The sequence below is a fragment of the Sarcophilus harrisii genome, chromosome 2 (assembly GCF_902635505.1).
Source record: "Sarcophilus harrisii chromosome 2, mSarHar1.11, whole genome shotgun sequence".
NCBI classification, from domain to species: Eukaryota; Metazoa; Chordata; class Mammalia; order Dasyuromorphia; family Dasyuridae; genus Sarcophilus; species Sarcophilus harrisii.
In genome coordinates, this window is record NC_045427.1 from 319,106,633 (window position 1) to 319,131,122 (window position 24,490).

Consider the following 24,490-nt stretch of genomic DNA (forward strand, 5'->3'; position numbering starts at 1 on the left):
CTATTCAGATTGGTTCTTCTTGGAATGTGAAAGTATTTTATCCTTCTGCCTGCAATTTTTTTTGAATATTGAAATTCTAAAGCTTGACTATGATATTTCTTTTTTATTTTATTAAAGCTAAAAAGCTTTAATATAAAATTATAATTTTATATTATATATTATGTATATTTATATATTACATATAAATATAATAATATAAAAAATAAAAATTTACAAACATATGCATGAATGATTTTTCAGCATTTGCCCTTGCAAAACCTTCTGTTTGAAATTTTCCCTTTCTTTCTCCCACCCCCTCCCCTAGATGGCAAGTAGTTCAATACATGTTAAATATGTTAAAATATATGTTAAATCCAATATACATATTGATACAGTTATCTTGCTGCACAAGAAAATCAGATCAAGAAGGAAAAAAAACCCTAAGAAAGAAAACAAAATACAATCAAACAGGAGGAAGTGAAAGAGTGAAAATGATATGTTGTGGTTCACACTTATTTCCCACAGTCCTCTCTTTGAGTGTAGATGACTCTCTTTATCACTGAACAGTTGAAAGTGGTTTGAATCATCTCATTGTTGAAGAAAGCCATATCCATCAGAACTGATGATTGTATAGTCTTCTTGTTGCTTATAATGATCTCCTGGTTCTACTCATTTCATTTAGCATCAGTTCATGTAAATCTCTCCAGGCCTTTCTGAAATCATCTTGCTGGTCATTTCTTACAGAACAATAGTATTCCATAACATTCATATTCCATAATTTATTCAGCCATTCTTCAGCTGATGGGCATCCATTCAGTTTCCAGTTTCTTGTCACTACAAAAAGGCCTGGCACAAACATTTTTGCACATGTGGGTCCCTTTTCCTCCTTTAAAGTCTCTTTGAATATAAGCTCAGTAGAAGCACTGCTGGATCAAAAGAGTATAACACAGTTTGATAACTTTTTGAGCATAGTTCTAAATTACTCTCATAATGGTTGGATCCATTCAAAGTTCCACCAACAAAGTATCAGGGTCCCAGTTTTCCCACATCCCCTTCAATATTTGTCATTATCTTTTCCTGTCATCTTGGCCAATGTGAGAGGTATGTAGTGATATCTCAGAGCAATCTTAATTTGCATTTCTCTGATCAAAAGTAATTTGTAGTACCTTTTCATATGACAAGAAATAGTTTCAATTTCTTCATCTGAAAATTGTCTGTTCATACCCTTTGACCACTTATCAATTGGAGAATGGCTTGATTTCTAATAAATTTGAGTCAATTCTCTGTATATTTTAGAAATGAGGCCTTTATCAGAATCTTTGAATGTAAAAACGTTTTCCTAGTTTATTGCTTTGCTTCTAATCTTGTCTGCATTAGTTTTGTTTGTACAAAAACTTTTTGACTTAATATAATCAAAATTATCTATTCTGTGATCAATAATGATCTCCAGTTCTTCTTTGGTCACAAGTTCCTTCCTCCTCTGCAGGTCTGAGAGATAAACTATCCTATGTTCTTCTATTCCTCCATTTCAGTTAGGTTTTCAAATTTATTGGTATAAAGTTGGGCAAAGTAACTCCTAATTATTGCTCTAATTTCATCTTCATTGGTGGAAAGTCCTCCCTTTTCATTTTTGAGACTAACAATTTGATTTTCCTCTTTCCTTTTTCTAATTAAATTAACTAATTTAATTAATTAAAAGGTTTATTTATTTTATTGTTTTTTTCATAAAACCAACACAGTTTTATTTATTAATTCAATAAATTTTTTTTTACTTTCAATTTTACTAATCTTTTATTTTTAGAATTTCAAATTTGGTATTTGATTGGGGTTTTTTAACTTGCTCTTTTTCTAGTTTTTTTTTTTTTTATTTTTTTATTTTTTAGTTGCAAGCCCAATTCATTGATCTTTTCTTCCTCTATTTTATGCAAGTAAGCACCTAGAGATATAAAATTTCCCCTTATTACCACTTTGGCTGCATTCCACACATTTTGGCATGTTGTCTCATTATTGTCATTCTCTTGGATGAAATAATTAATTGTGTCCATAATTTGCTGGTTCATTCATTCATTCTTTAGGATGAGATTATTTAGTTTCCAATTACTTTTTGGTCTATTTCCCCTGTCTTTTTATTGAATGTAATTTTTATTGCATCATGATCTGAAAAAAATGCATTTACTATTTCTGCCTTTCTGCATTTGATTTTGACATCTTTATGTCCTAATATATAGTAAGTTTTTGTATAGGTTCCATGAACTGTCAAGAAGAAAACATACTCTTTTTTTGGTTCCACTAAATTTTCTTCAAAGATCTATCATACCTAAATTTTCTAGTATTCTATTTACCTCTTTAACTTCTTCCTTATTTATTTTGTGGTTTGATTTATCTAGTTCTGAGAAAGCAACGTTGAGATCTCCCATTATTATAGTTTTGCTATTTCTTCTTGCAGCTCTCTTAACTTCTCTTTTAGGAATTTCCATGCTATACCACTTGATGCATATGTTTAGTATTGATATTGCTTCATTATATATGGTACCCTTTAGCAAGATATAGTTTTCTTCCTTATCTCTTTTAATTAGATCAATTTTTGATTTTGCTTGATCTGAGATCAGGATGGCTATCCCTGCTTTTTTTTTATTTCACCTGAAGCATAATAGATTCTGCTCTAGCCTTTTACCTTTACTCTATATGTACTCTACTTTAAATGTGTTTCTTGTAAACAACATATTATAGGAGTCCGGTTTTTAATACAGTCTGCTATCTACTTCTGCTTTATGGGAGAATTCACCCCATTCACGTTTACAGTTAAAACTTCTAATTCTGTATTTTCTGCCATTTTATTAACCCCAAATTATACATTTCTCTTTCCTTTCCCCCTTTCCCTCCTCCTCAGTATTTTACTTAAGAGCACCACTTGCCTCAAGCAGCCCTCCCCCTTTAGAGTCCCTCTCCCTTTCTTGTACCTTTCCCCTACTATTTCTGTTTTCCCTTTTATTTAGCCTAACCCTTCCTTTTTTGGTTTTTCCCTCCCACTTTTCTATAAGGTGAGAGAAGTTTCTCTATTAAACCAGATATGTCTAATATTTTCTCTTTGAGCCACATCTGATGAGAGTAAGATTCACACAATGTTCATGCCCCCTCCCTTCTTTTCCTCAGTTACAACAAGTTTTTTTTTTTTTTTTACTCTTTCTGAGATGTAATTTCCCTCATTTTATCTCCACTTTCCCATTTTTTCTGGTACAATCCCTGTTCCGCCTCTAATTTCTTTTTTTTATTATAATAATAAAATCAAATTATGCATGCACTCTCTATGTATACCCATAACAAAAATACAGTTCTCAAGAGTTCTTTTCTTTTTACCTTTTTTATGCTTCTCTTTAGTTCTATATTTGGAGATCAAATTTTTTTGTTTAGCTTTGATCTTTTCCTCAGAAATGAATGGAATTCATCTGTTTCATTGAATGTCTATCTTCTTTCCTGGAAGAAAATGCTCAGTTTAGCAGGGTAGTTTATTCTTGGCTGCATTCCAAGTTTCTTTGCCTTCTGGAATATCAGATTCCAGGCCCTTTGATCCTTTAAGGTGGAAACTGCTAGGTCCTGGGTAATTCTTATTGTGGCTCCTTGGTATTTGAATTTTTTTTTTCTGGCTGCTTGTAATATTTTTTCTTGTTCTCATAGTTCTGAAATTTAGCCATGATATTCCTTAGAGTTTTTATTTTGGGATCTCTTTCAGGAGGTGTTCAGTGAATTCTTTCGATAGCTATTTTACCTTCTGATTCTATGACATCCAGAGTTCTCTTTCGTGATTTCCTGAAAAATTCCTAGGCTCTTTTTATTCATCATGGTTTTCAGGACGGCCAATAATCCTTAGACTATCTTTCATAGATCTATTTTCCAGTTCAATTGTTTTCCCAAGTAAGTATTTTACATTTTTTCTATTTTTTCTTTTTTTTTTTCTTTCTTTCTTTTTTCTTTTTTTTTTTGGTTTTGCTTGACTGATTCTTAATATTTCATTGAGTCATTCATTTCCATTTGTTCAGTTCTGACTTTTAATGAATTATTTTCTTAATTTACTTTTTTTTTCTTCTTTTTGTATTTGTCCAATTGGATTTTTAAATGAGTTGTTTTATTCTATGGATTTTTTTCCCCCATTTCACAAATTCTTTTTTTTTTTTAAGGAATTATGTTCTTTTTTCATTTCACAAATTATGTTTTTTAGGGAGTTGTTTTCTTTTTCCATTTTGTCAAATCTATTTTTAAGGAGTTATATGCTTTTTTTCCATTTCACTATTTTGTGGTGAATTTTCTTCAGATAATTTCTGTGTTGCCTTTTTCAAACTCTCTTGTAAAGTTTTCATTTCCTTTCCCCATTTTTCTTCTACCTCTCTTTTAAGATCTTTTATAGTTTCTTCTAGGAGAACTTTGTGTGATGAGGACCAATTTTCATCACCCTTTGGGGTTTCATCTGGAGATGATCTGCTTTTAGTCTTCTCAGGGTTTGAAATTTGTTCTCTTTCACTATAAAAATTATCTATGTTCAGAGTTCTTTTTGCTTTTTTATTCATTTTTTTAAAAGTTGAGATTTGTTTTCAGGGCAAAGCAGATTGTCCAAGCTTTTTCTAAAAGTGACAGCAGCTTTCTTTATAAGCAGCAGTGGCTGTGCTGTATTAGTGCTGACTCTCTCCAGGCACTGGGTGGGTGGGACCAGATCCTGTGAGAATCTGGTGATTCAGGGTTCACTATATACATTTTGTGTTTTTGTTGGCTGTTTTATAACTTATCTGCTGATCTACTGGCTTGCAGCCAGGGCAGAGTAGCCAACACTACTATAGATCCCTCCCCATAGATTCTCCACCACATGGAGCCCACACCTCCCTGAATCTGTGCTGCCTGCACTAGGTATCTATGCTCAGCTTGCTTGTACTTGGCCAGCCACCCTCTGTGCCTGACTGAAACAGACTTTTTCTGGAGATCTTCGAAATTATCTTCTGCTAGTAATTTGTTACACTTTCAATAATTGTGGATTCTCCCAGGTCGGAACTAATTCAGAGGCTGGATTTGGTAATTGTAATGCTCGGGCTAGCTTTCTGGAGGTCCTCTGGAAGGTCTTGGTCTCATCAAGATATTTACCATGAGGATGGAAAAGAATAAAGTCCAAAATCTTTATTGTTTCCTTCACAGTCTATGTCTATCATAGTCTGATCCAGTCTCAGTCTGACCCAGTCTCCTCCAGCAGTCTGCCAGTCTGCTAGTTTAAACCAGTCTCAGTCTAAGTCTCACTTTGTTCCCAGCTCTCTCAGCCCTTAAATATCCTATTACAATTACATCATTACAGTATACTGAGTATAAGCCAATCTAGAGTGATTATATTATATCAAACTAAAGTGATTATATCATATTAGATATATGTGATGAGATGAGATAACATTATCTCATCAATTCCACTGAGTTAACACCTTGTTTCAAGTATATGTCTACAGAGTTTTGGCCATCTACAGGTAATTAGTCTGAGAGTCTAGGGAGGAGGTCAGAAAGAAATGTGTGTCCTCTCCACCATCTTGGTTCCACCCTCCAACTATAATATTTCTTGGTGAGTTAAACTTGGGGTGCCCTTCTGTAGGTATTCATTGGATTCTTTCAATTTATATTTTGCAGTCTGTTTCCAATATTTCTGGGCATTATTTCTCTATGGTTTTTTAAAGAATATTTTTCTGTGGTTTTTTGAAGTATAAGTTTAGTTGTTCTTTTATGTAATATTTTTCATGGGCTTATGTGAAGACTGCGTATTTTAAAATCAGCTGGAGTCAGGAATTCAGGTTAGGGGAAAATCATCATCAATCTTTATTCTCAGTGAAGAAAGATTGGAGGTGGAAGAGAATGGGCGATAGCAATGTGTGCAGCTGAGTCAAGAAGCTAGCTAGACCAGCAGCCACACGACCAGCACCTAGGAGCATAGAACCCAGGCCCAATCTCTCCCAGCCTCTCTTCCTGTCTCTCTGCCTCCACCCACCAAAATCATCATTTCCTATACAACGCATCAGGACTTGCACAGAGAGTGGGCAGGGGCCATTCTTTATCCAAGCATGTATATTAATATAGTCCAATTACTATTTAGCCTCACGTGCTTGGGACCTCAGTGCATCAACTCAAGCCTCAGTCCATAACAGGCTTATAATTCTTTGATTCAGTATTCTTTTTTTTTTTTTTTAAAGAACTTCCATATATGCATTTTTATTCCAAGCTCTTTTTTGCACAATCTGTTTTTATGGATTTGTTGTTCATTTGTTTTTAGGCATGTCTGATTCTTTGTGACCCCTATATGAGATTTTCTTGGCAGAAATATCTGAATTTTCCATTTCCTTCTTCACCTCATTAACAGATCCAGAAACTGAGATAAACAGGTTCACACAGTTAATAAATATTTGAAGTCAGATTTGAACTCAGGAAGGTGAGTACCAGACCCTCACTGTACCACCTAGCTGCTCCATTTTTTTTTAATGGATAGTATCTTTGGGTTTTTTTTATTATTATTCTACATTCTGACATTTCTTTTAAAGATTCATTGATTTCTTTATTAAGTGCAATAATTTTTCTTTATTTCTTTGATATTGCAACTTAATTTCTTGATTGCCATTATAAATTCTTTCAGTGATTCTTTGGAATTTTCTCCATGGTCATTTCCATTCAACCAACAGAAGAGATCCTGATATCACTCAAGAGAAAATTCCCAGTATTTTGATAGTCAAACAGAATAAACCCAAAGATTCAAGCTTTTGGGGAAAGAACTCACTATTTGAGAAAAATTGCTGGGAAAACTGAAAAGCAGTTTGTCAGAAATTAGGCACAAACCAACTTCTTACACCATATTCTCATAACGTGTGCTTATATTGTATACTCTATAAAGTCAAAATGAATATATAATTTAGACATAAGGTGATATAAGCAATTTAGGGGAACATCGAATGTTTTAGTTGTCAGATCTATGGAGTAAGGAAGAGTTTATAGCCAAATGAGAGAGAGAGAGAGAGAGAGAGAGAGAGATGGAGTGGGGGGGAGAGAGAGAGATGGAGTGGGGAGAGAGAGAGGGAGGGGTAGAGAGAAGAGAGAGAGAGAGAGAGAAAGAGAGGAGAGAGAGAGAGAGAGAGAGAGAGAGAGAGAGACAAAGAGAGAGGAGAGAGAGAGAGAGAGAAAGGAGAGGAGAAGAGAAGAGAGAAGAGGAGAGGAGAAGAGAGAGAGGAGAGGGAGAGGAGAGGAGAGAGACAGGAAGAGAGAGAGACAGAGACAGAGACAGAGAGAGACAGAGACAGACAGACAGAGAATGTCATGGGAAAATAATGGAAATAAATTTAAAAATGGAAAATAAAAGATAATTTTTATTACATGAAATGAAAAGATTTTTATACAAACAAACTCCTATAACCAAATTAAAAGGAAAGAAGGAAACTTGAGGGAAAACTTTACAATCTATTTCTCTTAGAAAGGTCTTATTTTTCAAATAAATAAGGAATAGAATTAAATTTATAAAGATCAGAGTCATTCTCCAATTGATAAATGGGTATTGGATTTGGTATTTTGGTATGTTATGATGGACTGTGAGTGTTCAGTTGGTTTTTTGCCTGTCCCATAAGAGCAAGCCCTATAGAGTAGGGTGCTATATTTTTAAAAAAAGAAGGAACATGTGGTGATTTCCGGATGGCATCGTGGAATGCCACTGAAAGGTGGAGGACAATAGAAGAAGCATTTGCATAGGATGACCATTGACTAGAAGATTGGCCCAAGCATGGATCTATTATCAGTAGTAAGTGTCATGAGCAATAGGACAATGCTAAGTTGAAATGAAATTAAAACAGTTAATTAATAGTCTTTCAAAATGTTTTAATGAGAGTTGAGACTTGAATATTATAATATTAGTTTCCTGATTGATTCTAACTGTAATTTAAGTTAAATTACTAAGTCCTATTAAATTTATTTATATGTGTATGATTCTTTTATGTTTAGTATTTTTTCTGTGTAGGAATAAACCACTTGTCCCATACTTCATTCATATTGTGCCTTGAATATGCTCTTCTCACTTCATCAAGAGCTCCTAAATCTACTATAATTTGCATTATTTCTGGAATCCCAGAATAGGGATTTGTTAGCAAGCTAATGCATGTAAGAATAAAAAGTCTAATCCCCCTATTTAGAAGTCATGCTTTCCCAGTACTGAACCTTGCTCAAACTTCAGTGGTTGGGTATAGAATAAATAATGGCATAAAACTCCAGCCTGAGCAGGCTTTGCCAAGCAGTATCTCTCCAATAGATTTCAAAACCTGCAAATCCAATCTGACTCTTACTAGCTATGTGACCTTAGACAGGTCATTTAATTCCTATTAGGATGAGCTTCCTCAAATGTAAAATGAGGAGAATAGTAGTACCTATCTCCCAGGGTATCATAAAGATTATTTGAGATAAAATTTGTAAAATGCATAGCACGATACTTGGTACCCAGTAAGTGCTACATAAATATTAACTATTATAAATTAGCTATTGTCTGTATGTGATAGTTATTTTTGTTTTTTCAGAGGCAGTGGTATTCTATGTCTTATATTCAAGGGGGTCAGAGTTGCTTTTGAGAATATCTGTAAGGGAAAGGAATACTGTGGAAACATAACATTTTAATTCAAAAACTATTCTGGTGTCCATGATGGACACACAAATGAAAGAACCATCTGTTTGGTACCTGATACCTCTGACTCTCTGAGACCCTGATACCTGTTCTAGGAGTCTCTATTTGTAAGGACTTTCACAACTCACTCTTCTCATAAGTGTGGGAAATATTGCCTATTTCCTTGATCACTGTCATAATACTTGCTAAAGTTAGTTAGTAAGATGAAAATTTAATTAGCACTAGCCCTAGAGTTCTAAAAAGCAGCGGGGAGTAATTTCAGCAAGACAGTAACTCAAAATTCACTTTGAAAGCTTCTTTTCCACTTGGAATTTTCAAAAAATGATAACTCTCCACATTGCCCTTGGCTTTTATAGTTTAAGTGGAGACAGGATATGGAGAATGAAAAACTCTAGTCAGGGACTTCTTTGAGCCCAGATCTTAAAGATAAAGTTAAGTCAGTTAGGACTTACCTTTTCACTGTTGCATTTTAAGGTCAATTTATGTGGCTCATTGCTTTCTTCCTGTGAGTACTTTAAAAAAAAAAAAAGGTAAATTTTGTTTTGACACTTCGGTGGCTTCTTGACAATATCCCTTTCCCTCATTTCAGAACATCTCCATAAAATTAGTTAAGCATATATTTTATGAGATGAAAAGAGAGCTGAGAGATTTTTAAAGTAAGCTCCTTAATTTTATAAATTAAGGATACTGAGGCCAGAAAAATAAAGTGACTTGCTCAGATTTACAAAGAAAATAAATGGCCTTATAAGGATTTTGAGCACAGGCCCTTTTACTCCAAATCGGTCCTCTTCCATATACCACATGTCCATGAGAGGATAGACTTTTGACATTGTAATTATTATTTGACCCTTGCAAAGTCTTGTCTTGAGGGATAATGTGAATCATCAGTTAAAAAGCACATTACAGATGGCCTCCCATGCTTCATTGCACAGCAACATTGTTGATATCGATGATGTGCAACAAATTATGTGGGCACCATAAGTAGGTGGTAACTTTCTAATATGCCACAATAATAACAATGCAAACTTCCCTAGCCATACTGCTTTGCCTAGAACTTCTGCCCACGCAGCAGCCTACTTGGTTCACAATCCTATGTGAACGCTAGACAATTAGCAGCAGATAATGAAGAATGCCATGGGAACCAGCAGGAAAATAATAGCTTACTCCAAATATATAATGAAATGTAATTAGCACAGACAGTAAAACAGACAATTTATGTTAAAGTTTTTTTTTTTTTTTTTTTTTTTTTTTTTTTTTGTAATTAAAATGTACCAGTAAACACTCCTATTACAGAAGTCTGGAATTCAATTAGAAATTTATTTTAAAAAAAATTCCATGTTTGGAGCAAGTTTTTATTTAAAAATTAACCCTCAAGAAGCTCACCATTCAGAAACACTTTGACTAAGGGATGAGAGCATGCAAAAGGTGCTGATGTTATTCAGGTAAAAGGATAATTTTGCTCAGTCAACCTGAATGATCATAGGCTGTCTGCTATTCAAAAAAAGGATGATGGTACTTTGGAGTTTATCTCTTTGCCAGATTTCTGTGTACTGTTATCAGCCAAAATGTCAACTCACTTTTGAAATTCACAACAAACCATACGCCAGGTGCAGTGAATAATTCATTTCTCCATGGGCTATACACTTTTAGAAACCTAAGAAATGATTATATGTTGCAGTTATCATTGTGACAGTGAACTTGGAAATTAGGAAGACCTCAAATTATAAGTTCCTATTTTGAGGCACCTCAACTGCACTTTGGAAAAACCCCTGAGAATAAAACTTCTTAGAGTAATTTTTTTTAAAGAAAAGATCTTTAAAATAGAAACTTTACCCATTATTTTTAGTTTTTTTTTAAAGCATTTCTCTTTATTTCAGGAAAAATTGTTTAGGTACTACTGGCATATCAGGTAAATGAAAAGGGAAGGGAGAAGCTTTGGGTAGCATTTAGATAGTGTCTATCAAGTCAGACCTTGTGCCAAGCCCTTCTTTCTCACAAAATATTATTTCATTTGATTCCCACAACAACCCTGCAAGATAAGTACTATTATTATTCAAATTTTACAGTTGAGGTAACTAAGGTAAACAAAGGTTAAGTGTCTTTTTCAGGGTCTCACACTAGTAAATATCTGGGGTGAGATTTGAACTGTTTTCTTAATTTCAGGTCCACCACTCTATCTACTAAGCCATCAACTACCTCTGTAATGATTTTTGTTGAAGTATTCATTCTCGGGGTGTAGGTGGTATTTATGGAATTGAAAACTAAAGATCTTGGAAGTAAAAGATTGTCACATTCTAAATTCAATGAAATGCAGGGATGCTTAGTTATCTAAAGAGCGGGGAAGTATAATTTTCATGTAAATCTTGCTTATCTGAGCTTTTATCTCTGAGAAGACAATTGTTTTTTTCACCCTTCAAGTCTTTCATCTATTACAAATGTTCTCTTTCAACTTGAAATTTCAATTGCTAAGTGAATTCTATGATCATTACAAAATTTACAAAATGACATGTCATTCATTCTATCCAGTGATTAAATATAACATGTTTTTGCTTGTGCATATATCCCTAATTTTAATCTGTGGTCCCATTATGATATAGCAATATTCAAATCCCTCTAATTCATTTGCTTTTTTTTTTTTTTTTTTGGACTCTAGCCCATAAATTCCACAAACCACCATAATTCAATTCAACTCAATTGTACTGGTTTAAATTAAAAATTATATTAATATTTTTAAAAACATAACATTCAACATTCTAAAAATGTTAAATTGACCATTAGCAACCAACAAGATGACTTTATTGCCAATTGCCATTCATGACTTTTTTTTAGTATCTAAAATGAGATCAGATTATTGAGATGACTGATAAGATAGGAAGGAGCTGAAGTATTCCGTCAGGACTCTGAATACTCATATAAACATGGAAAAAGGAGGACAATGAATATTTTTCTACTATTGTTTCCAATATTTCATAAGTACTTGCATAAGTAATCTGCTAAGCATTAATTCTAGAAACTTCTGGAGTCTTGTGACAGCTGTGTGGCTGTGTTAAATATGTTAATGCACAATGATGTCCATCGCAGGATATTGTGGGTATAGTAGATATCTCTAAGATATTTTAAGATCATAACATCCCTGTACATAATATTATTCACATTTTATAGCTAGGAAAAGAGAGGTTCAGAGAAATTAAGGGATTTGTTCTTGTTCATATCAATAATGTATAGAGATGAGTCTGAGCTCAGATCTCTTGTGATTCAAAGTTGATTTTTTTTACTACATCCATGAAAATTTACATTTTATAATTCACCCTATTTGTTTTCATAAGCAATCAGCAGCAGTCAACAAACATATTTATCAAGACATCAAAAATAGAACCCAAAAAATGATGCAGAAAACTTTTTCTTTAAAGCACCTTGAAATGATTGAATACTAGTTTTTGATTATGGCTTATGCTGTTTCAAGTAACTCCTTTCTAATTTTAAATGGTTTGCTTTGTATTGCCTTTGGAGCAATACATATGCATTGCTAAGACAAAAACAGTGAAGCAAATAATTTGTTTGAATATTTCATCATCATATTATTGAAAGTTAAGTTGATTCAGTGATCCATTGTTCATAGCCCTACTTGTTAATCAGTGTCGGGGGAGGATCTGTTTGGAGAAGACTACATGAATCTGCAGCTTTTTGCATTACTTTTTCTTTGTCATGGACTACTTACCACCTGAAAATTGTTACTCACTTGCTTTTTGGGGGAGGACCAGAAATCCTCAAAAAAGGTCTCCCTCTTTTGCTGACATTGACTTCTTTAAATTGTCTGTCTCATGAAAGTTATGAGAAAAAAAGCTTTGCCCACTTTGAAACTATCCCTGATCTTCAGTGATTAGCCCATTATGGTGTTGCTATCTTGATGTACTTATAATAAAATCCTTTTAATTCTCTTTTCTGGAGTTTTGCTTTGTTAATCAGAGCAAAAATCCAAACAAAGAATTTTCCTTTCAATAATATCATAGACAATGGTATTCTTATGTATTCTTTCCTAGTTTTTATGTTCTTCTAAGTCATACATTAATTCTTTGTATTTAGTTGGCTTGATCTTTAGGTTTTCTACTCTGTTCCACCAATCCATAGCTCCAATAAAAATTGCTCATTACTGGATAGTTTTGACAAAGCTTTTAAATATATTTCAAGGTCTAAAAATGCAAGGTATACTTCATTAGCTTTTTTTTCTCCTTCAATGATCTTCATTACTTAGGTTTATTTTTTTTCCATATGGATTTTATTATATTTTTATTCTGTTCTAGTTTCATTTTTGTATTGGTATCTTCAGCTCTTGCCCCTACTACCTGGCATGGATAGGCATGCAGCAGAGGGAGTCCAAAAGTCAGGAAGACCAGAATTTACATCATGGCCAGGCACTTACTAGTTGTATAATTAGTCAAATAACTTAACCTCTTTCTGCCTCAGTTTCCTCATGTGTAAAATGAATGGGATTGGATTTAATGTCCTCAAAGATCTCTTCAAGCTCTCATTCTCTAATTCTATGAGCAATTATCTCATGTTTATTATCCATTCCCTTGATAGTTCTTAATAACTTGCACAATCAAATTTCTCATATGTAGAGCCCTAGAAACTTTGCATTGGTCTTATTAGTTTAAAAATATTTGTAAATATGTATTTATGACAAATCATATCATGGTTTTTGTACATTATTACCAATGGTGTGATCCACCAACAGTGGTGTCAAATTAAAATTAAAATGGACTACTAAATGAATATGAGGATCCCTGTAGACTACATATTGACTTAGAAAACCACATAGTAACATCATAAATGTTCTTTTGTATTTTTATTTATCTTGTAAATATCTTCTAATTATATTCTGACTTCTTTTGACACTTCTGATATATAAGGGAATTCCCATTGAATTAAAGTTCTCATTCCTCTCTATTTATTAGCTATCTGTCTTTGAGCATACCATTTGTTTTTTATTTTTAAAGGTATTTTATTTTTTCCATTTCTATGTCAAGACAATTTTACATGAAATCTTTACATGAAAAGACAATTTTAAACATTCATTTAAAAAAATTTTCGAATTTCAAATTTTCTTCCTCCTTCTGTCCTCCCGTTGCCCTAAGACTCGATACAGGTTATTTATGTTGAATCACATCATTTAATTTCTAATAGTTTGGTTTCCTTATCTGTAAAATGGGACCTGTGCTACTTTCCTCAAATGATTTTTTTTTTTGGTGAGGAAGACACTTCATGCATAATTTTATTATATGAGAATTCTACTACTAAATGCTTTCCTGCGGATACCCAGCTCTCTTCTCTGAAGCACTGATAAGAAAGAAGAAAAATAAAACCATTTAGTTTGAAGTTAAGGATTGAGTTTCTCAGGGTCTAGTGTAATTATGTAAGGACTTTAATTGCTTAGTAAAAATTGTGAGTATATTCTTTGACTCATAACTTTCACCCTTTGGGGGTGTTGTGGTCCAGAAACTCTTGGAGTTTCTCATTTCTAATACTCCTTCTTTTTGGTGGGAAATTAATGAAGCTGAGTGGCAGCTGGGTGGCAGAGTGGATAATGCTGGGCCTAGAGTCAGGAAGAATCATTTTCCTGAGTTCAAATCTGGACTCAGATATTTAATAGTTGGGTGATCTAGGGCAAGTCCCTTAATCCTATTTGCCTCAGTGTCCTCATATATAAAATGAGCTGAAGAAGGAAATGGTAAACCAATTCAGCATCTTTACCAAGAAAACCCCAAATGAGGTTTTGAAGAGTCAGACATTACTGAAAACATCTGAATGACAAGAAGAGGCTAGTTTATAAGTTTTGTTGCCATTCCCACTTAAAAAAATTTTTTTTCCATCTTCCTTTTTTTGCTGTAATTTCAGTCCTTATTTTAAAGTCAGATGATTGAAAGTGGACAGTTAAACTTCTGAACTTCTTAAAAATTATTAATTCTGACCCACAAACATTTAGTGGTTACATGACATGCACCATCCCATCCTCTAGCTTACTGAAATCTCCCAGTCTCTCTGGGACATTATTTGAAAATCAACAGATGGGGCCATCCAGTGGCATGTCACACAGCTAAAGTCTCATTTTTATGGAGTTTTGTAACACGAACTGTGTGACTGAACTTCACAGCCGTCAGATTTCTAATTTAGTAATTACTGGAATAATTAGAGGAGTTACTTTGCAGATGGTACTTGAATTTCTTGACATATGTGCCCTTGTCATCAGTAGCAGATGATATACGTAATGCTTTTCCCTCACTGAAGCACTTCTGCTCACAGGATGTAAAATGTTTTTAAGAGCTTTTCTGCCACAATTTTTAATTCCATTTGGATTCAGAGGCACAGAGATACTGCATCAAGTGAACTGCTTTGTGTATGGGCATGAGGACTGGACTACTGTTAGGCCTTGGCTGACAGAAGTGACCCTGGGTTTGACCACTGATTGACCTGTTTATATATTAGCAAGTTCTTATGTACCCAGAAACTGGTTGAGTCAGCTATAGTTCAGGAATGTGAGGTTCTCCTGATCACAATCACTTTAGCAAATTTCAACTAATCCATGCATGCAAGATTAGCAAATTTGCCTAATCACGATGCCCTCATGGCAAGAATGGGGAGATCACAGTTCAGATTGCCCAGTGACCAACTGCTCTTTAGTTCTCCCTTCCAATTGGTTTCTGTGAATCTGGGCAGCAACAACAATCAGATATGAAAGCAGAGACCCAGAGATCTGGGCTTTCAATTGGTACCATGTATGTCCATGCTATCAAAAATACACTCTTGACACTGAAAATTAGATAATGATTTCTTCTTAAAGAAGAAAGTTAAGGAATCATCTTAATCTTTCTGGCTAGAAGCAGGCCCCACTCCTCTTGGGGTAGAGGAGTCCTGAGCACAAAAGTGGGAGAACCTTTATAATCACTAGTTTGCTGCAGCTCCAGCTCCTCCCTTCAGAGAACAGATTGGTCTGCTTCTTTAGGGTTACAATCTTTCTGATAATCGCACTATGTTTCCCCTTAATATGTATAAAACATGTTCCCCTCCCCCTCACTATACATCCCATGTTCAAAAATGGTGGAAAACTCCTCCTACAGGGTGTGTTTTTAATATTCAATTAACCTATTAAACAGAGGCAATAATGACTTGGTTAAGTCCAGTCACTGACCCCAATTATTTTGGGCTGGATTGACTATTATCTTGTTTGTGGTTTTCTGAAAACCACAAGACTCTTTCTGATTGGCCTGTGCCTTCCTAGCCCTCCCCAATTCTTTGTTTGCTCAAGACTTCTATTGATCACTTAATTGTTCTGTGGAATCAACTTTCCTTAACCACTCACTTCTGAAAACTTCTTGGGTCAGTGGTACCCACTATCCCACAAACCTTGAAGCTTGCAACACTGTGGAAGCCTAGCTTTCTCACAAAGCCAATCCTTGAACCGCCCATAAAAATTATAGGTCTGGGGAGCTATTTATCTGTATGCTTGTGAGTAATAAAGTCCCTGACTTGTGAGCCTTTGAGACTCTGTGCTCCTTTTCAGTTCCTCAACAATGCTCTCTCCTCACAGTGTAAGCCAATCTTGACTTGGAATGGTCAGTGGCTTCTTGTTTGGAGTAAATAATCAGAAGTCCAATAAAGTGATGTATTACAAATATTAAAAACATATTTACCTGCCAGTAAACCATTCAAGTCCATAAAAAGATAATGTGATTGTTCTGCTATAGACTATTTACTATTTAAATATGTAAGATGTAAAATATGAGGTTATTGTGAAATATTGCAAGAGCTGTTTAAATTTGGCAAATAAGAGCACATTTAAGGAGGTTGTTATATGTATCACAGAGGTTATATACAATTTATGGGTGGGAAATTACCACTTTTGAGTCATTCACATTATCCTATATTTATTTAGAGGTTTAGAGAGAATACAAAGAACAAAAATGAAACACTTTCTCTCTTTAAGAAGCTTACATTCTAATGGATAAAAATTACCATTTATCCTCTTAAATTAGCAAAATACTTTACATATATTTGTTGGAATCTTTACAAAGTGTTAAGACACTGGAATTGATAGAGACAATAATTATCTAATTTGGCATGGTTCAATATGATTGATTTGATCTTAGAAGGAGATATTTTGGGCCAGAACTTGAAACAAGGTACTAACTACAACTGATGGAAACAATGCTTGTGTTCACACCTTTAGAGAGCTCATAAGTATCTAAGTACTCAATGGAGTTCACATGTTTGGGAGAATTCAGGGTTTAGAAAGATATCTGAATTCACACCTCCCTTAGGGCAGAGAGCAAGCTGGGAGATATCCCACAATCCCACTCTCGGGAAAGTAGCATAAATACAGCTCCAGTAAACCACTCAAGAGAGTTTTTCTTGGGAGCATTCCCAGGAGTCAGAGAGGAGCACTCTGGGAGGAAGCCTACAAGCCCTATCTTTGAGGCAAGAGAGAGATTCATCGTATCTTCTACCTTGGTGCTTGCTGGAGTCGGAAGGACAAACCTTTGGATTTGTAGACATTTGGGCAGAGCTCTTGGTGCTGGCTGGAGGCTGAAGAAAGCAGAGGCAGAAGTCAAGGACAAAGCTGCAAGAGCTCAAGCAGAGAGATAGGTCTCTGAGCTAACCGGGCTATATTGAAGGACATAATAAAAGATCTAAACTTTTATCACCTGGCTGTGTTTTGGAAAAAGAAACACCAACATATATTATTTCATTTGATCCTCAAAAAAACCATTGAGATAGGTGCTACATATATTATTTTTCCATTTTATAGATGAGGAAACTGGATCTGAGAGGAATTAAATGATTTGGTGGAAGGTCATATATCTCAGATGTGTGAGGGGGTGGATTTAAACCCAGATATTCCTAACACTAGATCCAGTATTTTATTATGCCCTGCTTCTTTTATTGATGAATGATTTGTATAAAGTATAATAAGTTACTGTTTATAAATCAAACTGTATCCATCCATATAAAAGCCATAACATGATTCTTTGTGATATAAATCATGCTCTTTCTGGGTAGTTGAACCTGCCTTATTTGAAGTAAATGACTTTCTCTGATTCCATTGGTGGATACCTTAGCCAATGTTCTGAACTGCAAGAGGATATGATTATAGTCTTGTACTTTAGTATGGGTATTCCTTCTCCTTAAAAAGATTGCAAACTGTCTGATAAGGTTTAAGTCTGGCATTAAATGATGAGATTTGTCACCAAATGAAAAAGTTTGGTAGCAGTTCACATATGAAGACTTCACAATGGCATTTCTCTTTGTCAAAGGTACCTTTATTTATGAGAAGTTACAGGAAAAATGAAGAGATAAAATAGACACTAGGAATGATGAATATGAAATAGACTTGGGAGAGCATATAGTTAGCAAGGAAAGGAAGAAGTTTTAACAATTAACAATGGAAAAGACAAGTTTCCCAGTGGAACTTATAAAATTAACCAGGAAAAAGAGAATGTGCAGTGAGGTGGGAGTGTGCATTAATTGTCAGGCTAAATGCATAGAGGAGTTTAGCACCCTAAAAGAGTTAGTTAGCTATAACAAGGAGAAAGACATCCCGAGGCATGGGGATGAAGTGAGGAGAAAGATACCACGAGGTAGAACACTGTGGCAGGCTAACTTAAAAGGAGTTCAGCAACAATGGCTAGGTCCTGGTCAGATTTATCGGATGGGGGTTTGCATCATTACTTGACTTTCAGATTAAATACAGTAAGATGGGGTTTCCCAATACCTCCAGGGATGGAGTGTAAGACTAAGCCAATCCCCATTAGTGCCCTTTCCTTATGTATTATAATCTTATCAGTACTTATGAGATACTTATCTGTATCTGCCAACACCACCTAATTACCGAGGACTTCATCACTCCTGAACTTTCTCATTATGAGTAAAAAAAATCCCAAATATGCCATTTCCATGTTACCTTGTTTTCCCCATCTTCTCTTATGTATTAATTCATTTTGGTGGTGTTACAAAGTAAGTATTTAAATTTCTACATTCATTAAATGTGCATTCATATACCTGTGATTTTATTGATCCTATGAGATTGGAAACTCCTGACTTCTACCAAAATTTGGAAGTGGGATGAGAGAACAATTTGGAAAGACAATAGCAACCTGACAAGTAAACAAAAAACAAAAATTAAAAAAAAAAAGAGGGAGGGGTGGGTTTCATTTGAGCTTTGAAAGATTCCATATATGGTATTTAACTTCTGCACCAAGTGAAGGCTTATTAATAGACTGCTTTCAATGGGGATAATAATGATATTTTATCTTTCAAAATTCTGAACTATTAGTAGTTAAAAATAAAATTTCATTTTCTTAGATAGAAGGTACAAGATTGAGGATTTATCTTAGGATCATTAATAATTTTCATCTTGAAATCAGGCTGGAAAAATTTTAGTTTCTTTTTATTTAGTATGGAGCTAGAGAAGAGGGAGAATTAAATTCATAAGATAGCTTTGTTTAAAAAAGAAGTCCAAACCACAACTCATTTTTTTAAAAAAATTCTTAATTGGTTAAATTGCTCATATAAAAGTTGGTTTTCGATAATTTGTTTGCAGACATGAAAGAGCTGAAGTGATGCATATATTTATTCATAACTGTCTAATAAAAACTTTGAGTTGAATTAGATTATAAAAATAATAGTTTTTGAACTATAATTATAAATATAATAGTTTTGAGAGATAATTATAAAATAATTTTGTTGTTCTTTATTTACCTTGTTGTAGGCATGGTGTATATGAAACTGATTCAGTTGACTTGCTTCATTATTTTTGAAAATTTTGATTCAACACTTTGAGTTGTGATATTTGAAGTTCTAAATTAATTTTATTTCAGCAGTTGGTTTTAATAGCTATTATAGCTGAAGTGGGAAGGATTTTTGGTCTATAATAGCTACAACTCACAGAATATAGTTTTTAAAAAGAATTGGGTGATTGGCAGATAGAAAGATAATGTTTTATTTTCTATTTTACTCAGAAATTCTCTTCCTCAATCTTGAAAAAACTTGCAAATGAAAAAGTCATTAGTTTCTGATTGCATCAGCTCTATACTTTTTCCAAATTCTCCCATTTTTTAATATTCCACCTCAATTATGAGTCTTCTCATCTCCTGCCATTACTCTGTATTCATTTGGCGCTTACTTTTCATTTGCTTATCTTATATATCCTTCTCTCTCTCTTCCCCTTTCCTCTCCCCAAGTACAATATAAGTTCATTGAGAGCTGGCCCTGTTTTGTTTTTTATTTGTATATGCAATGAATGGCTCAATATTTATTGAAATATTTATCAAGGAATAACTAGTTTCTACCTTGTTTATAAAGAACATTCTTGGGAGAGACCATAGCAATAAGGCCAAATAGGCAAAAATTTACATGATAATTTTATGATATATTTAAAAGGAATGACAAGTTGTACATAATAGATATATAGTGTCATGTATAATCATCTTTTTAAAAAAATTCTGTTATGTTTTAGAAATGCTTATTTTAGTATCTTAATAAAAAAACCCAAATATTTAAAAAACACATCTTACTCTAGACTCTGATTCATAACTTAAATTTCTTGAATTTGTAATGCCGAAGAAACTGAGCAAGACAGAGATTAGAGACCAATTCAATAGTTTATTAAATGGAGAGAAATACTGGCACCAATGGATCCATGTTTGGTCCCAGGGCTAGATGAGACTATCATCAGGACAGGGAGCTTTTTATGGAATAACAAGAACAATGACATTACTGATATTCTAATGACATCTAAAATGGATAAACCTTTATCTTGTCAAACATTAAGAAGGAATGTTTATAAAACCTTTATCTCAAACATTAAGAGGGAAAGGTTATAACCTAAGGCAGAATAACTAAATAGGACAATTGGGGGAACTGGGTCACCATATTAAAAGGGAACTTGGCATAACAAATTTTATACCTTTTAATCCATTAAATATCAATGACTATTCCACTCAGTTTTTTTTTTTTTTTTTTTTTTTACTGACAAAGGTAATTCAATCAAGAAAATTTTGAGGGCATATGCCTCCATTAGTCTTTGAAGAAATGACTTAAAATATATATATTCTTTCTGTTCTCTTGTTAGTTACTCCAGAAGCCATTGGTTTCTTATCTGCTGTTGGTGTCTTTATTGTTCTACTGGCAATTCTCTTCCTCTTCATCAACAAGAAACTGTGTTTTGAAAAGATAGGGGGTCTCCCATGTTTGGAACATCGAGGAAAGAGAAAACGCTCCAGAGGCAAATTTGGGGTTCATGAGGGACTGGGTAAGCATTATGACTTAGTAATTCTCTTGAATTTCATGGATTTGAAACATGGAGGGAATAAACTCATGTTTCTAATATATGCTCAGATAAGAATAATATTTAGGCTTTTAATGTTGACATACTATTCATCGGATTCCATCTTCCTTTTTTCCCATATCTCTGTTATAAGATTATATCTCTATTAAGAGATTATATTTTTGTTATTAAGTATGGTGACCTTAAAAAAAACAAAAACAAAAACAAAAAATCTCTTGATATCTTTTGATTTTTATATCATCTTCATTTCCAAATGTAGAACCATAGATTTCAAATTAGAAGTGACCGCTAAGGTCATTAATTCTAATCCTTTGATTAGATTGAGGAGTAAACTAAGAATTGGAAAACTTAAATGATTTGCCTAATGTCACTGAGCAAGTTTCAAATGCAATTTTTTTAAGGTTCCAAATCCAGAGCTCTATCCATTACTCAATGCTTCCACCTTCCATTCCCAAATAATCCACAGTTTATAATGAACATTTAAAAAAGGAAGAGGGGAAAAAAATTAGTAAAATCTAACACACATACACATCAATCATTCCTGACAATATCTGAAATGTTTCACATTTTTTTCCCATTCAAGAGGGGAAGGAAGTGTACATTTTTGACTTTGTTTTTCTGTCTCCATCTTTCTGTCTCTGTCTGTCTCTCCCTCCTTCTTTTTCTCTTTCCCCCCCACTACTATCTCTAGGATTATGATCTCTTTAGAGACTAATGAATTATTGAAAATAACTACACTTTCCATTTTTACTTTAGAGATATTGATAGAATATGGCTTCTAGGAGGGACAGCAATAATTTTAAGGTCTCCTGACCTTGGGGTGCTTTTGTTCTAACAATCTGTCAGTGATTCTAAAGTCTTTTGGCTTTGTAACCTGTGATCCTAAGTTTCGCTGCCCTCTCCCTTCACCCTCCTTATCCCCCCCCCCCCAACATTGGAGTTTGGGCAATCTGTTTGTCAATGGTTGCAAAAGTTTTCTGGTCTAGGAATGTAATAATATTTCTTCCTTTAGACTTTAGGGAAGATATATTAATGATCCTAAGACTCTTTAAGCTTAGAATGCTGTTATTCTGACAATTTTGTCTGTCAATGTTTCTAAAATCTTCTGGCTTTAGGATAGTCTTAGTCTGCTGGTCAATGATTACCAAATTCCTGAGACTACTTCTCAGTTCTATTTCTAGGTCATAAAATTAGCATATCAATAGCATCAAGAATTCAATAAATGTGTCTCCTTGCTTCTGGATCTTTGCTAAATTCCTTTGGATTTTAGCCCACTTCAATGACATTATTATTACAATATACTTTGCTCCTTGACTTAGGTATGGGTTCAAGCCTGCAAATTCTTTTGAGACACTTCACAACACCAGTCTGTGAGCCCCCCAACTTTTTGGGGTCCCTTCCAAATCTCAACATTATGATTGCTTTGGGGGTAACAAAGGCAAAAGAAAAGTCACTGTATATGTGGCTCCCTCCTAGAGTGAGCAAGGACAAGTTTTTCAATGAAAAGGATCTGCCACTTTCCTTTTCTTAAGCAAATTTCACAAAATTTTATGTCTTACTTAGAAGATGCATCTACCTTTTCAAAGAGGGTTTGTTGTTATCCCTAGCCATCCCTATTCAGAATCCTGTCCTTACACATTTTCAATTTCAGTAGTCTTCTCAGAACAGGTGTTTGGCTAACAACCTCTGGAATTACAATGGCTTTAAAAGTACTTTATATAATCATTCTATCATCTCATTCTAAAGCTTTATTTATAGGAATAAAAGACTGCTTTTCAATATACATTGACCTGCCTTTTAAAGAAACATTCTTAAGGTTACCAAATAACTGGGATTATTATTATTTTTTCAAATCAGTTTGGATCCCTCCTTCTCAATGGGAGAAAGAAGGGACATGGGGAAGGGATAAAATGTAGTCTTTCTCAGTTGTAGAGAAAATCTCTTTCTTTCATGTCTTATATTGTTATGCCTCAGTTTCCCTGAATTATAATACCTCAGTTTCCCTGCCTCAGTTTCCCTGATTTGTAATACTTCAATTTCTCTGCCTCAGTTTTCTTGCCTCACTTTTCCTGAATTGTTCTGCCTTAGTTTCCCTGGTGGCAACCCTCCCTCCTAGCCATTAGGACTGAGATTATTAAGAATGTGAAGCTCTGGCCACTCTGGTATTCCAAAGAGATTTAAGAATCCAGATGGCTTTTCTCAAATACCTAGATGGCACTCTCTATCTCCTGGGTCCAGACTTCCAATCTCCTGTTAGACCATCTTCTTGACCCCCAACCTGTTAAGAATTAAAAAGTTATGATCCTTCCTGGAATTTCCACTCACCCAGTGCTTTGCTTCCTCCCTCCCCTCGACCCCCCATCCTTGCCTTTGTTTCCCTGATCGCTGGAGCTTTATAAAAGTCTCTGGAATTAATTGCTTGTGGCTGGCTGCTTTGAGGCAAGAGTCCAATCCAGCCAGTTGGCTCTGGTTAGTATGGCTTTGCTAGATCAAATTCTTCACTATTAAAATATTAAAAACCCTAATCTCTGTTTTGCCTCAATTTCTTCAGCATTACATTTCTGGAGATCCCACCAAGATATGAGATCTGAGAGTAAGATTAGAGATTAGAGAACAGGTCTCCACAGAAAGCCTTGAAGTGGCTAAATCTGGGCTCTTTTAGGGAAGCTGGTCTCTGGTTTTTTCCAAAATCCCACAGAGAGAGCAGTTCTAGCCATAACAAGAGCTCATCGTGGACACTCCCATTTTGGCCACATGGAGAGATTTGAAATCCCCCAGGGTAAGTTTTCTGTGTGATCTGATTGCTAGTAAATCTGGGTCCCCAGAAAAAGTTGGTCTGAGAAGCCATACAACTCTGGGAAGTGCTAAAAGGGACACCTTGTGGCACAAATCTGGGTGTCTTGTGGCACAAATCTGGGTGCTTCTGAGCATAACTTTTGGTGTTTTTTTTTAAACATTACTGGTCTGGGTGCTTTTGGGTACAAATCTGGATGCTGATTGGAAGGATCCATTTGAGTTTCTGGCAGGGAGAAATTGTCAACCTGAAAATTTCCCTCACTGCACTCCTGAGATATCAGAAGTTTGCCCCTAGCTTGTTAAATGTTGTGTCTGTGTGGTCAGTGTTTGTGACTTGTCTGTTACATTAATTTAAGGAGTTCTGTTTCAAGAACAATGATTGAGAAATTTGGCAATTGGTCATTTCAATATTGCAAAGGTGCTTGGCATAAGAAATGCTTATGGTTTTTAACATCTTATTTAATATCTAATTGTACCTGCACTAATTTGAAAGAAAAAGGAACATAGAAAAACTTGGCTGCTTTTAAAATCTGACAGAAAAGCCTGCTAGTAGAAAAAAAAAGGGGGGGGGGCAATAAAACCTTATGTGATTCAAGTTGCAGCTCTGCCTTGGGGGAGGTAAGAGAGAGAACAAAAGAAGTTGATGTTAATTGCTTTGGAGAGAAAAAAACCTCTGACAAAGGAAAAAAAAGCCTCCTTGTCTAATCAAA

At 34.5% G+C, this 24,490-nt stretch overlaps 1 protein-coding gene across 1 annotated transcript in view; it reads left to right on the plus strand.

The window, feature by feature from the left end:
- Window positions 1–20,845: 20,845 nt before the first annotated feature.
- The window catches only part of SYT16 (synaptotagmin 16), a 165,250-nt gene continuing 161,605 nt past the window's right edge, over window positions 20,846–24,490 (plus strand). Inside the window, exon 1 of the mRNA XM_031952688.1 lies at window positions 20,846–20,948. The gene's annotated coding sequence lies outside the window, so the exon portion shown is untranslated. The remainder of the gene's footprint in view (window positions 20,949–24,490) is intronic.